Source organism: Podarcis cretensis (assembly GCF_951804945.1).
Source record: "Podarcis cretensis genome assembly, chromosome: 10".
Taxonomy (NCBI): domain Eukaryota; kingdom Metazoa; phylum Chordata; class Lepidosauria; order Squamata; family Lacertidae; genus Podarcis; species Podarcis cretensis.
The window spans coordinates 8,873,130-8,891,606 of record NC_137179.1 but is presented as its reverse complement, the minus strand read 5'-3'; the positions used below and the strand labels follow the sequence as shown (position 1 = coordinate 8,891,606).

At 48.2% G+C, this 18,477-nt stretch overlaps 3 long non-coding RNA genes across 3 annotated transcripts in view; all 3 read right to left on the bottom strand.

Moving 5' to 3' along the window:
- Positions 1–13,520, bottom strand: part of LOC307225338 — a 42,409-nt gene extending 28,889 nt beyond the window's left edge. The window contains exon 1 of the long non-coding RNA XR_013842905.1: positions 12,546–13,520. This is a non-coding gene — a long non-coding RNA (uncharacterized lncRNA). The remainder of the gene's footprint in view (positions 1–12,545) is intronic.
- Positions 1–18,477, bottom strand: part of LOC307225377 — a 216,792-nt gene that overhangs the window by 107,126 nt on the left and 91,189 nt on the right. The gene's annotated exons all lie outside the window — the stretch shown is intronic.
- LOC307225301 overlaps positions 1–18,477 on the bottom strand; it is a 136,520-nt gene that overhangs the window by 70,166 nt on the left and 47,877 nt on the right. The gene's annotated exons all lie outside the window — the stretch shown is intronic.

Below are 18,477 nucleotides of genomic sequence, written 5' to 3'. Positions count from 1 at the left end.
ACTCTAAGCACACACAACACACATCCCTCTCTATTTCTGAAGATTCTGGAAATCTAATAAGAAACCAAAGCAAAGGGAAAGTCAACAATGTCAGACTGGTTAATACAGGCTTAGCGCTTCCCCCCTCCTCTCATGTATTGCTTCCCTGCCCCCACTTTATTGACCAAACAAACTGCTTACCAAAAATATGATGATAAGTACAAGCCATTTTGCAAAGCTTGAATTTTAGCGACAGACCATTTATCAGCATCTATTCTAATGTTGACTGTTTTAAACCCAATAGCGAAGTGAGGATTCACACAAATTTTGCCATTTGTGTTATGTGGGTGTTATGCAACATACATTTGATGTTCACATCATCTGGTTTTCCATTGGAAAAACACTGTACATTGTAAAGATTTATTGTGACACAAGGTGCGTGTGTTATTTTTAATGGAAGGTAGCATTAAATGGCCTCAGTCCAGTATACCTGAAGGAGCATCTCCACCTCCATCATTCTGCCTGGACGCTGAGGTCCAGCGCCGAGGGCCTTCTGGCGGTTCCCTTGCTGCAAGAAGCCAAGTTACAGGGAACCAGGCAGAGGGCCTTCTCGGTAGTGGCACCTGCCCTATGGAACGCCCTCCCACCAGATGTCAAAGAGAAAAATAACTAGCAAACTTTTAGAAGACATCTGAAGGCAGCCCTGTTTAGGGAAGCTTTTAATGTTTGGCTTCTTGCAGCGAGGGAACCGCCAGAAGGCCCTCAGCGCTGGACCTCAGTGTCCGGGCAGAACGAGGGGAGTGGAGACGCTTCTTCAGGTATACTGGACCGAGGCCGTTTAGGGCTTTCAAGGTCAGCATCAACACTTTGAATTTTGCTCGCAAGAACTATCCTGGGAGAGCTTGAATGGCCATCTGTCAGGGATTCTTCTTTAGCAGTGATTCCTGCATTGTCGGGGGGGGGGCGGGCGGTTAGACTAGATGACCCTCATGGTCCCTTCCAAATCTACAGTTCTACAAAATAAACAAACAACAGACCACCCAGTCACCACACTGAGCAGTTTGAAGCTGTCTTAACACTGATATGTTTAGCCCAGTATTTTATCCACCAGTCTCCCCCCTTCCCCGCCACCTAATAGGAGGACTAAGAGCCTGGAGACCAGGGTTCGAATCCTGACTCATGAATGCCCAATGGGTGACCTTGGACCAGCCACAGTCTTTCAGCCTAACCTACCTCACAGGGTTGTTGTGAGGGCAGAATGCTACCCTGAGCTCCCTGGAAGTAAAGGCAAGATAGAAACAAATAACTCAGCCTCTCCACCCAGAACTTATTTTATAATGATTTTTGAAGTCTAGAGACTGAGCTCCTAAGTCTGGCTCCGATGTCTCATGCTTTGTTCCCTTCGGCACTCACTTTTCAAAAGATGAATCATTTTTAAGATTTCCGTTTGAAGAGAGATGAACGCGATGATGGGAGCTTGGAAGCATCTGACCGGGAGTCACAAGGTGTTGGGTTCTATTCCCAGCTCTCCCCTGACTTTGGGGGAAATTCCTTTCCTTGCTTCGCAGTGAATCTCCACACTGGTTTTATCTTGACTTCCCGCTGGTCGGTGCCACCAGAAGGCTCCTGAGCAGCAAATGGTTGGTTTAATCCACTTTCCCATACGTCCCTTCCCAACAACATCCAGCCACCTTGGTTAAGCACATCTGGAGAGCCACAGGTGTCCTGCAACCCTGCGTTCCTGCACCATCCTTTATTCACAGAAACATAGAATTGTAGAGATCGAATAGTCCATGAGGATCATTTAAGACTCAAGGGTCAGCAAACTTTTTCAGCAGGGGGCTGGGTCCACTGTCCCTCAGACCTTGTGGGGGGGCCGGGCTATATATATATTTTTAAAAAATGAACGAATTCCTATGCCCCACAAATAACCCAGAGATGCATTTTAAATAAAAGCACACATTCTACTCATGTAAAAACACCAGGCAGGCCCCATAAATAACCCAGAGATGCATTTTAAATAAAAGGACACATTCTACTCATGTAAAAACACCAGGCAGGCCCCATAAATAACCCAGAGATGCATTTTAAATAAAAGGACACCTTCTACTCATGTAAAAAAATGCTGATTCCTGGACCATCTGCTGGCTGGATTTAGAAGGTGATTGGGCCAGATCTGTGATCTACCCATCCCTTGGTAATGCAGGAATCTTCCACCCAACATTTGGGCTCGAACCCACGACACGGAGATTTAAGTTCCTTATGCTCTACCAACCAAGCTACCCATCAGACGAAGAGCGCAACTTGTGCTTTTCTGATATTGCGATTTTCTGTGCCAAGAAATTCAAATTGGGACAAACTCGCTTAATAAAAGCAAAACGAGTCCGTGTCTTTTACAAGTCGCTGCTGAACAGGAATGCGCAAATCTGACTTTTTTTACACGACAACATTTGCATGCCGCTTGGTTGTAGTTAAGCCACTGAGCAATAATGAAAGCTATCAATTAAAAATGGTTTAAAATAATTAAAACATTTGGAAAAAGGAAAACCCTTATCCAAAATCTCTGCTGCCTTGTGGGATATTTTGGGGGAAAGACAAGGTTCAGGAGTAAACCCTACACAAATCTGGACCTAAGATGGTCAGATGGCGCCTTGTATGCCTCCTTCCGGCAACTTCTGCAGCCAAGCTGGTGCTAAACGTTTTCCTCTGCTTTCCCTTGGACCACATCAGAGAGGCTGAGAGGGGGGTCTTGTCATCTGGGTAGCCCAAGACCTCCACACACACTGCCCAGGCTTACACCCCGGGGAGGTCACTTCAGTGCTGCTAACACAGCAGTTTGACTTCACCTCCGGAGGTGCACTCGATAGTCTCTCAAGACAGATGGAGGCCAACGCTATTAGACAGACTACACCTCCTGGCAAATAGAAGGGGAAGAAATGGTGGCAGTGAGAGATTTTACTTTCTTGGGCTCCATGATCACTGCAGATGGTGACAGCAGTCATGAAATTAAAAGACGCCTGCTTCTTGGGAGAAAAGCAATGACAAACCTAGACAGCATCTTAAAAAGCAGAGACATCACCTTGCCGACAAAGGTCCGTATAGTTCAAGGCGCTGGGACGCAGGTGGCGCTGTGGGTTAAAGCCTCAGCGCCTAGGGCTTGCCGATCGAAAGGTCGGCGGTTCGAATCCCTGCGGCGGGGTGCGCTCCCGCTGCTCGGTCCCAGCGCCTGCCAACCTAGCAGTTCGAAAGCACCTCCGGGTGCAAGTAGATAAATAGGGACCGCTTACCAGCGGGAAGGTAAACGGCGTTTCTGTGTACGGCTCTGGCTCTGGCTCTGGCCAGAGCAGCGATGTCATGCTGGCCACGTGACCCGGAAGTGTCTCCGGACAGCGCTGGCCCCTGGCCTCTTAAGTGAGATGGGCGCACAACCCCAGAGTCTGTCAAGACTGGCCCGTACGGGCAGGGGTACCTTTACCTTTACCTTTATGGTTTCCCCAGTAGTGATGTATGGAAGTGAGAGCTGGACCATAAAGAAGGCTGAAATCTGAAGAATTAATGCTTTTGAATTCTGGTGCTGGAGGAGACTCTTGAGAGTCCCATGGACTGCAAGAAGATCAAACCTCTCCATTCTGAAGGAAATCAGTCCTGAGTGCTCACTGGAAGGACAGATTGTGAAGCCAAGGCTCCAATACTCTGGCCACCTCACGAGAAGAGAAGACTCCCTGGAAAAGACCCTGATGTTGGGAAAGATGGAGGGCACAAGGAGAAGGGGACGGCAGAGGACGAGATGGTTGGACAGTGTTCTCAAAGCTACCAGCATGAGTTTGATCAAATTGCGGGAGGCAGTGGAAGACAGAAGTGCCTGCCATGCTCTGGTTCAGGGGGTCACGAAGAGTCGGACGCGACTAAACGACTAAACAACAACAAAATTATCTGTTAAAACTCTGTGCATGTTCAAGCATGGGGAATCCCAAGACTGGAGGCCCTCCAAGCCTCTCCATCTGGCCCTCAGGATTCTCCCCAGCCAAGCCCTTTCTCCACAGGCCACACCTCAGCTGTGCTTTGCATCTTCCTGGAGCACTTTTGCCTGGCTGGAACGTGTCCTTGAACCCTGAGTACGATTCTTGCTCCCTAAGGTGGGAAACAGAAACAGCCGCGTGCGAAAATACCCGGCTGTGTAGAGAGATAAAATTTTACATTCTCTGCCCTGCATGAAAAAGGTCCCTCGCCTTGGCCTCGGCTGCTTCGCAAGTGTTAAACAACAATAATCTCAGCGTGTGGGCAGGTTCCTGTAGGAGCCGGCAGTGCGGATATTAAGTTTCCGTCCCAACGCAGAGGTCAGGACTACAAAGTACATGAGCGGTGGCAAAAATCCTTTTGGCAGAAGGACATGGGAGACAATGGGTCGAAGGCCAGCGGTTCACGAAGGAAACAGGCATGGCTTTCGAAAACACCCAGTCCAAAGCTGTTCTTTAACAATTGTGCAATCTGCGAATAATGGGGAGGGGAGAGAATGGTGGGAGCTTTTAAAAAGGACAAAGGCCGGCGATGTGAGCAGCAGGCAGGAGCTGAATGTACCTCCCGCCCTAAGTAAAGCGGATAATTCAGAGAGAGTAATCAGCAGGCAATTTGCCTCCAAGATTCAGGTGGACAAATGCGTTTTCTCAAATCTTTCCAAGGTTGTTCTGAGCCGGCGGCCTCCGATAGAACAACAAGCGCCGAGGGGGGTTGCCAGAGTTCAGGACTGACTTCACCCAGGAACTGTGCTTGCAGATCAATGTGACCTCTTGCCTTTGTGTAATTGTTGCGGTTACACTATGTACCAGCACACAAACTCACTTCCTTGAAAACACACACACCGGCGTACCTCTGTGTTGTTGCATCAAAGCTCCAACCACAGGAGGAGCAAACATACAGGAACTAAAATGCAAATCACAAATCACTAATCAGACTTTTGGGGTGGAAAGACGAGATGTAAAATGCAGAATGGAAGGGAAGGGTGTGTTTCTCACCATTACAGTGGTACCTTGGGTTACAGACGCTTCAGGTTACAGACTCCGCTAACCCAGAAATAGTACCTCGGGTTAAGAACTTTGCTTCAGGATGAGAACAGAAATTGTGCAGCGGCGGCGTGGCGGCAGCAGGAGGCCCCATTAGCTAAAGTGGTCTTCAGGTTAAGAACAGTTTCAGGTTAAGAACGGACCTCCAGAACGAATTAAGGTCTTAACCCGAGGTACCACTGTAATTTGTTTTTGGATACCACCCTACACCCACAGATCTCAGAGCAGTTCGCAACATTAATGACATCACTGGCGCTGTCCAATAGGTGCCCAAAATCATCAAGCCGGTAGTTTTATGCAGAGATGAATCCTACCGACTGCAGCGGCATCAGCCGGGGTGAAAACTGGTTTGAGCCAATGCTGATGAATGACAGAATCAGGGGAAAACGTCAATGGAGGCAGGGAAACATCTGTATTTTCTGAAACCGAAGAATACAAGAGCCCTCTTTTCCAACCAATACTCCACACGTCTAGTGAACAAATACGGGGGAACAGGATCGTGCCGGACGATCACACTCTTGACCTCATGTATACTGCCAGCGTTTGACTGGTGAACTGGAGGCACAAACAAGTAGGTTGTACTGTAAACACACATAAATCAAATCCCCATTTTCAGCTCAATGCGTGAAATTTGGGGCCAATCAATGCAATGGGGTCAGAGGGTGGGGCTAGCAAGCAAGATTCTCTTCCTTCTCCTCCCTGTGTTTGTTGCACAAGAGGCCTATTTGTGGAAAGAGATCGCCTTCAGTTCCGAAAAAATCAGCAAGAGGAGCAAAATAAGATCTATCCTACTTCAGCATTGAAGTCCGCACAATCAGCTTTCTATTTATTTATTTCAAACGCTTCTATCCTGCCCTGGCCCGCAGCTTACAAAAGCAACAATAGCGCGCTCTTTCTCTCTCTCTCTCTCTATATATATATACACACAAACACTATTAAAACACTACTAAAAACATCTTCTGAACACACAGCAGCTATGGCAACAAACTCAGTTTGCTCCTCCTGCTCACAGTCACCAAATGCCTGTGCAAACACGTTTATTTCATTTAGCTCTATTATTTGTTAAAATGCCTTTTATTGCACCCTTCCAGCCTATGCGCTCCCCTCTCCTGAAAGGCCCACAGTAAGGACAATGCCTGGGCCACATTTGAAGAGTATCACAGAATCACAGACTTGGAAGGGACTGTGAGGGTCACCTCGTTCCCGCAAGGCAGGAATTTTTCATCCGAGGTGGGGCTCGAACCCACGACCTTGAGATTAAGAGCATTGTGCTCTGCCAACTGAGCCCCTTGGCAGAGATTGAGGTGGCCCTATAACAGCATTTTATTACAGACTGGAGTGAATTGAGATGTCCTGCCATTTAAACCCCCGGTTGTCCTTGTTTTAATTAAATTTGCAAAAGATCTGCCGTTAAATGGCCCTTTGGGCTTCTTATTCATGAAGTCGAACGGCTATCCAACCTGCAGGTCTCCCCCGAGGCGACCAGAAAAGGGAAATTCCTTTTATACTTAATTGAAATAATTTAAACAACACGACCAATTTACCTGTGATTATGCTGCCTTTGCAATGAAGACTTCACTGAGAAAATGAGTAGCTCGGCAGCCCATAATTTGCCTGATTGAAGGGCACGTAACTCCTTAGATGTCTCCAAATAAGATTTCACCGCAGCTTTTAGCCCTTTAAAGTTATTTCCAGTTCCAGGGGAAAACATCTCTCCCCAGCCTTTTTAATGATCTATTTTGCTTTGTATTGCTTAATGCAATTGCTCATAGAGTTGCTATTTCTAACTTATTTCTAATGCGGGTTTTCTTTTTAAAAAATAAAAGTGCGTATTACTGTAAGGTGCCGCAATTTGATTAAAGAGCGGGTCATGAATTTTAATTAAAAAAGAGAAGAAGATCTAAAATGCTACGAGTGAACTTTCTAATCTCTCCTACGGGTATGGCTCTTTTTAGCCTTGGGAAGAAAAGAATTTGCTAATCAGTGAACTGGTCATGAAAACTCCCTTCCCAAAGCAAGATGGAACAGTGTAACCCTGATTACCTGCTCAGCACTGAGTCATTGTTCTGGAGCAATGCACCCTCTCGCCGGTAGTAAAATGTGTACTCTTTTCCACATTTACAACTTTTGGCACGATGAACCAAACCTGGACTGCCCCAGCCAACCGTTGGCTCTGACCGATAAGAACCCAGCCTTGTTCAACCCTTTGGTCCCCATTAGATTAAATGAAATTACCATATTTTTTGCTGTATAAGACTCACTTTTTCCCTCCTAAAAAGTAAGGGGAAATGTGTGTGCGTCTTATGGAGCAAATGCAGGCTGCGCAGCTATCACAGAAGCCAGAACAGCAAGAGGGATTGCTGCTTTCTCTGCGCAGCGATCCCTCTTGCTGTTCTGGCTTCTGAGATTCAGAATATTTTTTTTCTTGTTTTCCTGCTCCGAAAACTAGGTGCGTCTTGTGGTCTGGTGCGTCTTATAGAGCGAAAAATACGGTGATTATTACCAGAGGGGCAACGGCACGGTTGTGGCTCCCTCGGTAAACCTTAATAATAATAACCATTTTATTATTTATACCCCACCCATCTGGCTGGGTTGCCCCTTAAAGGACAGAGAAGGCCACGCTTTTTTGATGTAGGTTGCCTATTTTAAAGTTTCAGTATCACATTTTCGTATTGCATTAGATTGTTATAAGATGTACATTTTTTGTTTCTTCAGCTTGTAAACCGCCTTGAGTTTTGTAAGATAGAAAGACGGTATACAAATTAAAAAACAATGATGATACATACACACAGGGACGTAGGAAGCCATCTTCTGCCAAATCACAGAATCATAGAACTGTAGCGTTGGAAGGGACCCAAGAGTCATCTAGTCCAACCCCCTGAAAGGCAGGACCCTTGGTCCATTTCAGCTCAGTACTGCTGACACGGACTGGCAGCAACTCTCCAGAGTCGACAGCAGCACAGCAACTGAAGAAGCTGCCTTCTGCAGAGTCAGGCCACTGTGAGAACAGGATCCTGGAACAGATGGGTCTACATTTTTGCCCAACCTGGCAAGGCTTTTCTTAGGTCCCAATGGGAACTGGGACCTTTCCCATGCAGTGCGTCTATGCATTTTATTATGAAGAGGCCCAAACGTTCGGTCAACCTGCTCTTACTCATCCGGGCATCACTGCTGAGAAGTTCGTACCAAAACAGATACGAGCTGCCGATTTTTCATTGTGGCATTTTATTAATTTTATTATTGGCCTGCTTGTGGGCAACAATTTGCAGGCGCCCCCCCAAGTCATGGAGCGTGCTTAAACTCCTTTTCGCCCCGGCGGACACTTTGGCGTTTAAAACCAGGGAAAGGGTTCCCCGTGTTCTCTTCAAAATGTCGCCGTGAATTGTGCGCCGCGATATTCATCTGAGCTGCTTAATCTAGCCGCTCAGATAGCCAAGGCAAATAACCGTTTTTCCTGAGCAGGTTCCTTGCCACCCCCAGAAAAAAAACCCAAAAAACAGCAATGCATGTGGGCAGGGAAGCAGAGACTATTTTCGCATTTGGGGCTCATTCTGGCACTTTCTGGCAATGCATAAGACAGCAGAGCGAAAACCTTTGCAATTAAAACACACACCTGCCCCAAAATCATTTGCTTGCCTGTCCTAGAACAGATCTTCATTTCCCAACCAATTAAGCTTCGTAATACTGAACGCCTTTGCAAAAAGGTTCCAACAAAACATTGGCACCTGCAATCTAAATATTTGACTATTTCATTCCCAAAGGGCTTGTTTATTAGGGCACTGGAAAAGCTCATTGAAAACTCTGAATTATTAGGGCTGCCTGCACCCCAGGCTTAACAGAGACTTTGCAGCCGTTCGTCCTCCTCAGGATGTTTCTGTGAGGGAAATGTTTGCCACCGGATTTGAGCAGGCTCTTTGCTGCGCTACGAATCACAGAATTGTAGAGTTGCAAGGGACTCCTGAGGGTCATTTAGTCCAACCCCCTGATGCAACGTAGGAATCTCAACTGAAGCATCCATGACAGATGGTCATCCAACCTCTGCTTAAAAACTCCCCAAGGAAGGAGAGCCCACCGTCTCCTGAAGGAGTCCTGCGGAGTGGCAGCCACCATTTTGATTTCCCACAATGCTGAAGGCTGGGACAACAAGCTTGGTTGTGGAGCTCCCCAACGGCGACGCAAGCTGATTTTTGAAATTCGCTATTTCCCCAATTATATTTTATTAAGTTTCAACGTTTTAAACATGTACAATTGATATACTGACTGAAAATGTATTGTATTGCAACTGTACTGTAACTTTTGAATGTATATATATTTAAAAAACAGCATATACAATCAAAACACATTTTCGTCGTTTCTCTTATTTTTGCCAGCTTCCCACCCCATTTTCCATGGAGTTGTTGTTTCTCCCCTTCCACTGCACCCTAACTTCCATCTATTAAATCATAACAACTGTGTTATAATCGAATTACTTCTGTTGCTCAAATCCCGCTCACAAGTTCTCCATACTATAATATTTCTTTAAGTAGTCCGAAAAAGGCACCCATCCTTCTTTTGGAATTCATTCTACTGGGACGGCCAAGACTGTTAAAAACAACTGGTGTGCCCTTATCTGGCCAGAAGCACCTCTTGGAAGACTCATTTTGCCCCCAGTTCTCCACATTTCCTGGGCAAACAACGGTGAGCCGCCTGCATCGTTCCTGCCTCAATGGCCGTGCCTGAGCGATGCCTCCCTGCAAGATCTGGGCTCCTGGTTCTGCCGCAAAAATGAATCTGTGGAGTTTTACTGAGCTGCTTGCTTTGCCTGCAGAGAGGGAGCTGGTGGGGAAGAAGGGGCTTCTATCTGCCCTCCCCCCATAACCAGGGGAAAGCTTAAGGCAAAGGTGGGGGTCTCATCGGCCCCAGACAGCATGGCCAACGGTCAGGAGTGACGGAAGTTGCTTCCAACAACATCTGAATAATAATAGTAGTAGTAGTAGTAGTAGTAATAATAATAATAATAATAATAAATTCCCTGGCTTTTTTCTGGCCTATGTAGGACCAGCCTGGAAAGTTAGCCCTTGGCGAAGACCTGACGTTTTCATCCCCCCAAAAGTTTTTGATTTGAGTTTCCACTGAAATGAGGCTGTATTTAAATTTTAATGTTGTATTTTAATCTTGTTTTTAAGATCAAAATCAATCAATTTGTTTTATATCAGGTGTTAGCCACCCTGAGCCCAATCTTGGCTGGGGAGGGCGGGGTATAAATAAAATGTGTTGTTGTTGTTGTTGTTGTTGTTGTTGTTGTTGTTGTTGTTGTTGTTATTTATATCCTGCCCATTTGGCTGGGTTTCCCCAGCTACCCTGGGCAGCTTCCAACCGAATATTAAAAACATAACACAGCATCAAACACTAAAAACTTCCCTAAATCTGAAGAGCTACAGGTTTCCCACCATGATGTACGGAGAGTCCATATTCTTTTCTCCCCTGGAAAAAGGGCCCCATCGTGTACGCTGGATTGGGGCAGCGGAGTCGAAGGAGGCCAAAAATTCCCCCTGGTTTATTCGCTGCCTCTGCAACTGCGTTTGATGCCGTCCTTTCGAACAGGAGAAAAGTAAAGGGGTGCAGCTGGGGCTGGACCGAAACCTGCCCCTCCCTCCTGGTCCTCTGGGGTGAAAGGCAAATTTTGCCTCTTCTTAGCTGTGCTCCCAGTTCAATTGCTGCCTGTTCAATTTTCTAGAACAGCCCTTCAGATGCTGGAAGAACACAATCAGGTCTCCCTTTAAACCTTCACTTTTCTAGGCTAACCATACTCAGCTCTTTCCAGATTCTTTGCCATCCGAGTCACTTTCTCCTTGGGGGGGGGGGCATCCCCCAGTCTGTCCGTTTCCTTACTGAACATTTGGGACCCAGAACGAGACGCGGTACTTCAGATGCGGCCTGGCCTGTGCAGAACAGAGTGCGGCTACTATTTCCCATGCTTCGGACACTATGGGCAGCCCAAGATCACATTAGCTTTTTTAACAGCTGCCTCTCATGGCTGGCTCACGTTCAGATTGCAGTCAACTAAAGCAGCAGTGAGCAACTTGCTGGCCTTCAGGTGCTGCTGTACTATAACTCCCATTGCACCTGGCCGTTGACATCCAGCAACCTGGGGGCGTGGGAAGAGGCAGGCACAGGTCCCTCACCCCGGAACGAATACACCTGGAAGTTTGTTTTTTTACATGTATTGCAGCCAGCCTGTTATTAATTACTATCACGGTTAATTTTATCATGCCCTTCCTCATTACAGAGCCCAGGGAAGCTAACAACACCCACAAGATACAGCACGGAAATAAAAAAATAAAAGCTACATTTTGCAAGAAAGTACTGTAGCCTATGATAATCTGCAGCATTCAAGTTTTTGAATACTTTGGCTAAAAGTGTAAAATGAAATAAAAGCTACATTTTGCAAGAAAGTACTGTAGCCTATGATAATCTGAAGCATTCAAGTTTTTGAATACTTGAGCTAAAAGTGTAAAATGAAATACAAGCTACATTTTGAAAGAACTGTAGACTTTGATAATCTGAAGTATCCAAGTTTGTCTAAAAGTGGAACACCTTTTAGACACACTGGACAGCTAAAGACAAACAGGGACACTTCCTCTAGGCTCCAGAGGCCTCAACCTCTCCTACCCTACACTTGAGTTTTTGAATTTTGTACCGAAATGGTAAAAAAAACACCCCAGAAGCTCCCCCATAAAACGACTCTATGTCTAAAACCTTCCTTCCCAGTTTTCCAAGAAACGGCAATTCTGTACATGTCTGAATCAGGCGGCACCCACCCTTACTTTCAATGAACCTGTCAATTCCAAATAAAACCATCTCACTACGCTACAAAGCGATTCATAAGATCAAGGGGCAAGTTTGCATTCTCAAAGGCATCCAAGGGGCCACGATGGGCTTCAAGTTTGAACAGCTCGTCTGCGTGGAAACATATGTTTGTTCAGAAACCTCCACTTGCTCCGAAGGGAGTTGTAAGAACCGTCGGCGGAGAAGGAGGCAGAAACAGAAGGCGTACCTACGAAGCCGAAACAGCTCTCCTCCATGGAGAAATACCTGCTGTCTAACCAAACCGCCATGAGCCTTCTCCCGCTCTGAAAGGTGCCGAGATCGACGTGGCAAGATGCTCGTCTCTGCCATGAGACTGCCTAAACCACAAAATCGCTTTCAAGGAGTGCTGGGGAGGAACCTACCAAACTGACCTTGAAGCACCTCGGCTTCAATCGCTTTCACCGCTGCCGAGAGTAAGGGAACCTGAGGATACGTTACAATCACGAGAGGAGAGGAATCAGAAATTGTCGCAGTCTTTAAAAACCCTCCTCGCAAAGTGTTTGGCCTCTTATTTTCCGAGTTAAGGTGTGGAACAGGCGTCGCCCGCAACCGGATTCTAATTCTTATATGGAGAGAAAGAGACAAGGAGAGGGAGGAGTGGGTGGGAAAGCAGAAACAAGAAGGAACCTCGGTTTTTGGAGAAATGAAAACACGTACCTATGAACATGCACCTGACGACCAGAGCTGTTAAAGCAGAGGAGACCCAGCCGACGAAAAGCACGTAATCCAAATGACAGGAGAAGTTCCAGGCTGCAGCCCGCAGCACGCCCAAAGCGGGGGGGGGGGGGGGGTGATTTGAATGTTCCCTTTATAACGAAAGCAAAGTTCAGGTCAAAATCGGAACGGGAGGAGACGTGTAAAAAACCCCTGCCATCCTGATCAAACTCGAGTTCTTGTTACGTTGTGGGAGAGAGAGGCCTCAAACACACACACACAAAATTCCCACAGGGAGACAGGAATTTGCACCCTGGCAATTATTTGTCATTTTATCTTTTAAAAAAAATGATATTTATGCCTGCCTCGGACAAACTGAGCAAAGCAACCAGGAAGTTAAGGGCAACAAACGTCACTCCTGAGAGGCTGGCAGGTTCTGAGCAGAAACACAGCAGCGTTCGTTGCCTTGGGTGGATTTAAAGCGGGAGAAAAGCCGTGCCAGGATACGGCCCTCCCTAAAGATTATATATATATGTAAAAAATGCTGAAACAAGGAACTGCAAAACAAGAAGTCGCCTGCCTATTTTTAAAAGGAACTGCGTCAACAACTAGAACAGCTAGGGAGGTGTTTTTTGGTTTTTTTACAGTAACGCTTCAAAGCTTGGAGGACTCGGGAACCGGGAAAGATACGCAGAGGAGGCTGTTTGCACATGTCACTGCTGCTTCCATTATGTAACTCTCTTTCGAGCACTTTGGCAATCCAGTTTGTGTTCATTCTTAGCGGCCTCGTGAAGCGGATCGATATTGTTTCCACCGGGCAGATTAAGAGCCAGTGCTGCCCTCCACAGCGCCGGCTGAGCGGGACAAGCGCTTTGTACACGTGGCACTTTTGTGCAGCGCAGGAATAAGAAATTTGGTCACGGGGACGGAAAGAAGCTTCCTGAGAATCTCTCTGACTTTTCAGTTTTGTTTTTTAAAAAGGGGGGCAAGTTTCTAGACCCTGCAAACTTATCTTTGCTGCCGCTGGCACCAGTAGCCAGCTCCCAGGGCACCTGTGATGCCCCTTCTGTCCTTTCCTCCACATTCACCCCCTAAAACCACCATTTTCCGTGACACCTTTGGCATCCACTCTGAAATATACTCGGAGTCGAGAGTGGATTTCATGCTCTTTATTCAGCTCATAGTGGTGAGGAGGAATGGAAGTTCCTCCAGAATATCTGCTTTATATACATTATTTACACAATGGGCCCCACGTGATTGGCTAATTCCGGGATTCTCCTGTAAGCCAATCAGGACGCGGATTCACTTCCACCTGGAGCTGGATTGGGTGGCTCCTGTGGACCAATCAGACTGTTGCATTCTGGAGCCTATTGTTCTAGGACCAATCAGGCTGCTGCATTCTGCATCCTATTGTTCTAGGACCAATCAGGCTGCTGCATTCTGAATCCTATTGTTCTAGGGCCAATCAGGCTGCTGCATTTTGGATCTTATTCAACTCAGTACATAACACCCACTCCCAGTAACTTATTTAGACTGAGCCAAAGTATGCCCAGCCAGAATACTTATATAATCTTCCCAATGAACCTCTACATCCCTCCTGTGCAATGTCAGAAACTCTGATTGTTGCTCTTGTGTTCAAATCCTGCTTCCAGGTTCCCCACAGGCCATTGTGAGAAGAGGATTTTGGACCAGATGGGCCACTGGCCTCACCCAGCAATCACTTCTCATGTTCTTATGCACTCTAACCACCAAATGGCACCTTAAACCTAGGTTATAGTTGCCACAATGGAATTTCTAGGTGCCATTTCCCCCAATGGAATACTACTACTAGGTAAAGGTAAAGGTACCCCTGCCCGTACGGGCCAGTCTTGACAGACTCTGGGGTTGTGCGCCCATCTCACTTAAGAGGCCAGGGGCCAGCGCTGTCCAGAGACACTTCCGGGTCACGTGGCCAGCGTGACATCACTGCTCTGGCGAGCCAGAGCCGCACACGGAAACGCCGTTTACCTTCCAGCTGGTAAGTGGTCCCTATTTATCTACTTGCACCCGGAGGTGCTTTCGAACTGCTAGGTTGGCAGGCGCTAGGACCGAGCAGCGGGAGCGCACCCCGCCGCAGGGATTCGAACCGCCGACCTTTCGATCGGCAAGCCCTAGGCGCTGAGGCTTTAACCCACAGTGCCAACTGCGTCCCCTACTACTACTACTACTACTAATAAAATAATAATAATTATTATTATTATTATTATTATTATTATTTCGATACTGCATTATCTTTTAAAGAACAAATCTCAAAACTGTTTTAAAACATCCAACAATCCAGAAAAAAAGAAATTCAAACTGCAAAAGAAATATTTCGGATCTTTCTCTAGTGTGATGGCCTGGGTATCCAATTCAGAGGCTGAACCGGAGGAATCCCAGCCTGCACAGGAGTCCCCGCCTCCAGGGCCGGCTGAACTGGGGCAGGGCCTTGATTCTGAAGCGCCTGCACCTGTGCCAGATCCTCAGGAGCAGGCACCAGGTGAATCCACTCTGGCTCCGGAGGTGATGGAGGACCCATTGCCGGCAGGTGCGCCTCTCTCAGCCCTGTCAGGGGAAGGTGAGCACTCTTCCTTGGAGAAACCAGTTCCCTCCCCCTCTCTGCCCTGAGCCTCTGCAGCTCAGGAGAGGCCGGTGGGTTACTGGACCCAGGGGGTCCCGCTTGCTCGGGCAAAGGCAAACCTACAGGCTGAGGGAGGCAATTTGAAATGGCAATACAACATGGTTCTCCAGCCAACACCAACACAGAGCAGGCAGATAGGCTCTGCGCTGGCAGCAGCTGGAGAGTCGCAATGTATTGCCAGCTCAAAAAGCCCAAAACTGTTTGGAGGGGACCTGAATTTCATACAGGTTTCAGGTGATGAACTAACATATTGCCCAGATCTACTGCCCAAGGTCAGCCTTCTTGGCCACCTGAAAAAGCCCCTGCCGCTATGGGGTGCCCCCTACCACCCAGGAGTGGGTGGCAAGTTCTCCTCCCTCTCTCATAACACTGGAACTTCCAGGTCAGATTAAAGGAGGTACTTCTTCATGCAGCACTTGGCCGAACGGTGGAACTCACTGCCACAAGAAGCAGTGGTGGCCACCATCTTGGACGGCTTTAAAAGAGCATGGCTTTGGGGTAAAGGTATCAATGGCCACTAGCCAAGACAATTATGCTTTGCCTCCATAGTCAGAGACACTAAATGCTTCTGAATACCAGCTGCTAGAAACCCCTGGAAGGGAGAGTGTTGGTGTGCTTGTGTGGATTTTGGCTTTTGATTTTGACCCAGCTTAAGAGCGTGAGAAGAGCCTGCCTGGTCCAGCCAATGGCCCAGCATCCTGTTCTCACACTGGCCAACAAGTGGGAAGCCTGTGACCTGGACAGGAGTGAAACAACCCTCTGCCCTTTGGTATCATCAGCGAACCTGGCCACCTTAACTGCCCAACCCAGTTATAAAATGGTTTATGAAGTCCGCTCCACTTCCTTGTGGGGAGGAGTTGCGGTGGACCACGTGGCCACCCACTCTCCCCAGGGCCGGGGGACAAAGTCCCACATTATTCTGGGGATCCCGGCGGCGTCTTCACTCAGCCAGCCAATCTGCTGGCTGGTGGGGACATGGCCAGGACCATTTAAATGGAGGCGCGAGCCGGAGGGCTTCCTCTTGGCTTGCTCTCCCGCCCTCCCTCCCTTTTTTGCAGGTTATCACCGGACTTGCTATGGACCTCGGTTGGTCGCCATTGCGGGGCCTGGTAGGAATTTTCCCACTTGCAAATTGGCACGGGCCATTTGGTTTTCGCCTACCTCGTAGCAACCGTCACAACTTTGTAAGGTTTTGCGGTTAGGCATTGTTCGACCTTATGATGCCCCTCCAAGCTTAAGGGTATTCCGCTTGAGAGCAGTACATGTGAAAAGGATCTAGGAGTCTTGGTTGACCACGAACTTGACATGAGCCAACAGTGTGACGCGGCAGCTAAAAAAGCCAATGCAATTCTGGGCTGCATCAATAGGAGTAAAGCATCTAGATCAAGGGAAGGAATAGTGCCACTGTATTCTGCTCTGGTCAGACCTCACCTGGAGTACTGTGTCCAGTTCTGGGCACCACAGTTCAAGAAGGACACTGACAAACTGGAACGTGTCCAGAGGGGGGCAACCAAAATGGTCAAAGGCCTGGAAACGATGCCTTATGAGGAACGGCTAAGGGAGCTGGGCATGTTTAGCCTGGAGAAGAGGAGGTTAAGGGGTGATATGATAGCCATGTTCAAATATATAAAAGGATGTCACATAGAGGAGGGAGAAAGGTTGTTTTCTGCTGCTCCAGAGAAGCGGACACGGAGCAATGGTTCCAAACTACAAGAAAGAAGATTCCACCTAAACATTAGGAAGAACTTCCTGACAGTAAGAGCTGTTCGACAGTGGAATTTGCTGCCAAGGAGTGTGGTGGAGTCTCCTTCTTTGGAGGTCTTTAAGCAGAGGCTTGACAACCATATGTCAGGAGTGCTCTGATGGTGTTTCCTGCTTGGCAGGGGGTTGGACTCAATGGCCCTTGTGGTCTCTTCCAGCTCTATGATTCTATGAATCCGGGGGTGTGGATCTTGTCCGAAGCCCGGATCGGGGGCTAGGGCCATGACACAACCCCGTCAGGAACACCTAGGGGAGCTCAAGTTGGTTTGCATCGACAGGACTTCCACTTCTGGTGGTTTACCCTTACCGGACTCCCTGCACGGCAGGAAGGAGTCAGACATAGTCGGGTCCATTCAATGCCTAAGCCAATTACCACTCACATTCTGTAATCAATAAAGCTGTCACCCCGAACTGCAACCGGCGGCAACGGAATGCCCCCCCGGTGGGTGACGATCGTCTGGGCTTCAGCAGTGGCATCATCGACGGGCAGTTGTTGATAGGCTTGGGCAAGGTCCAGCTTAGCGAAGACCTTACCCTCACCCAGGGAATGCAGCAGGTGTTGGACAACAGGAACCGGATAAGCGTGCTGCTGAAGTGCCTTGTTGATCGTGCACTTGTAGTCAGCGCAGATTCTCACTGACCCATCTGGCTTGACAGGCGTGACGATGGGGGTTTCCCACTTGGCGTGGTCAACCGGCTCCAAAACTCCTTGGGCGATCAGTTTGTCCAGTTGTTCGTCCACCTTAGCCTTGAGAGCAAAGGGAACCCGGCGTGGCTTTAGCTTGATGGGGGCGACTTGTGGATCAAGGCTAAGGAGATGGGCGTACCTGTATATTGCCCCAAGGTGCCGTCGAAAACCTCGGCAAAGTCTTTGACCAGACCCTCAGTCTCTGCGTTAGAGATGCAGTTGATGCCGGTGACTTCCAGGCCGAGGGCATCAAATCAGTCTAGCCCTAGGAGGCTTGGCCGCTGACCTTCGACCACCACCAACCGGAGCAGGCCCGAAAAATCCTTGAAGGCAATCCGGAACCGGCCAACGCCTACCACGGGAATGTTGTTTCCCTGGTAGTCTCTCAGGTGTACGCGGTGAGAGTCGAGTTGCCTTTTGGACACTCTGGGTACCAGTCTTTTGATGGTGCTCCATGACACGATGGACAGGGCAGACCCGGTGTCGATCTCCATGTCACATGGAGCTCCTTCAATGAGCACCGTGACGTTCAGCTTGCGTCGCGTAGGCAAGTCGGTTTGGCCAATCGTGGTTCCAGACGGGCAGCGGCGGTTGGTGAGAGCGAAACAACTTTCCTTGGCAGACTGGAGTGAAGACTTGGACTTGCGAGTCGATGAAGGGGGGGTGTCAGACGGAGCCGATCGGCAGACCTTAGCGATGTGGCCCCTTCTGGAACACTTCCTACAGACGGCGTCTCTGAATCGACACTTGGCACGGGAATGGTTGCCTCCGCAGCCGGCACATTCCGGTTGGCCCTTGGACTTCTGTTGGAACTTCCTGCGCTCCCG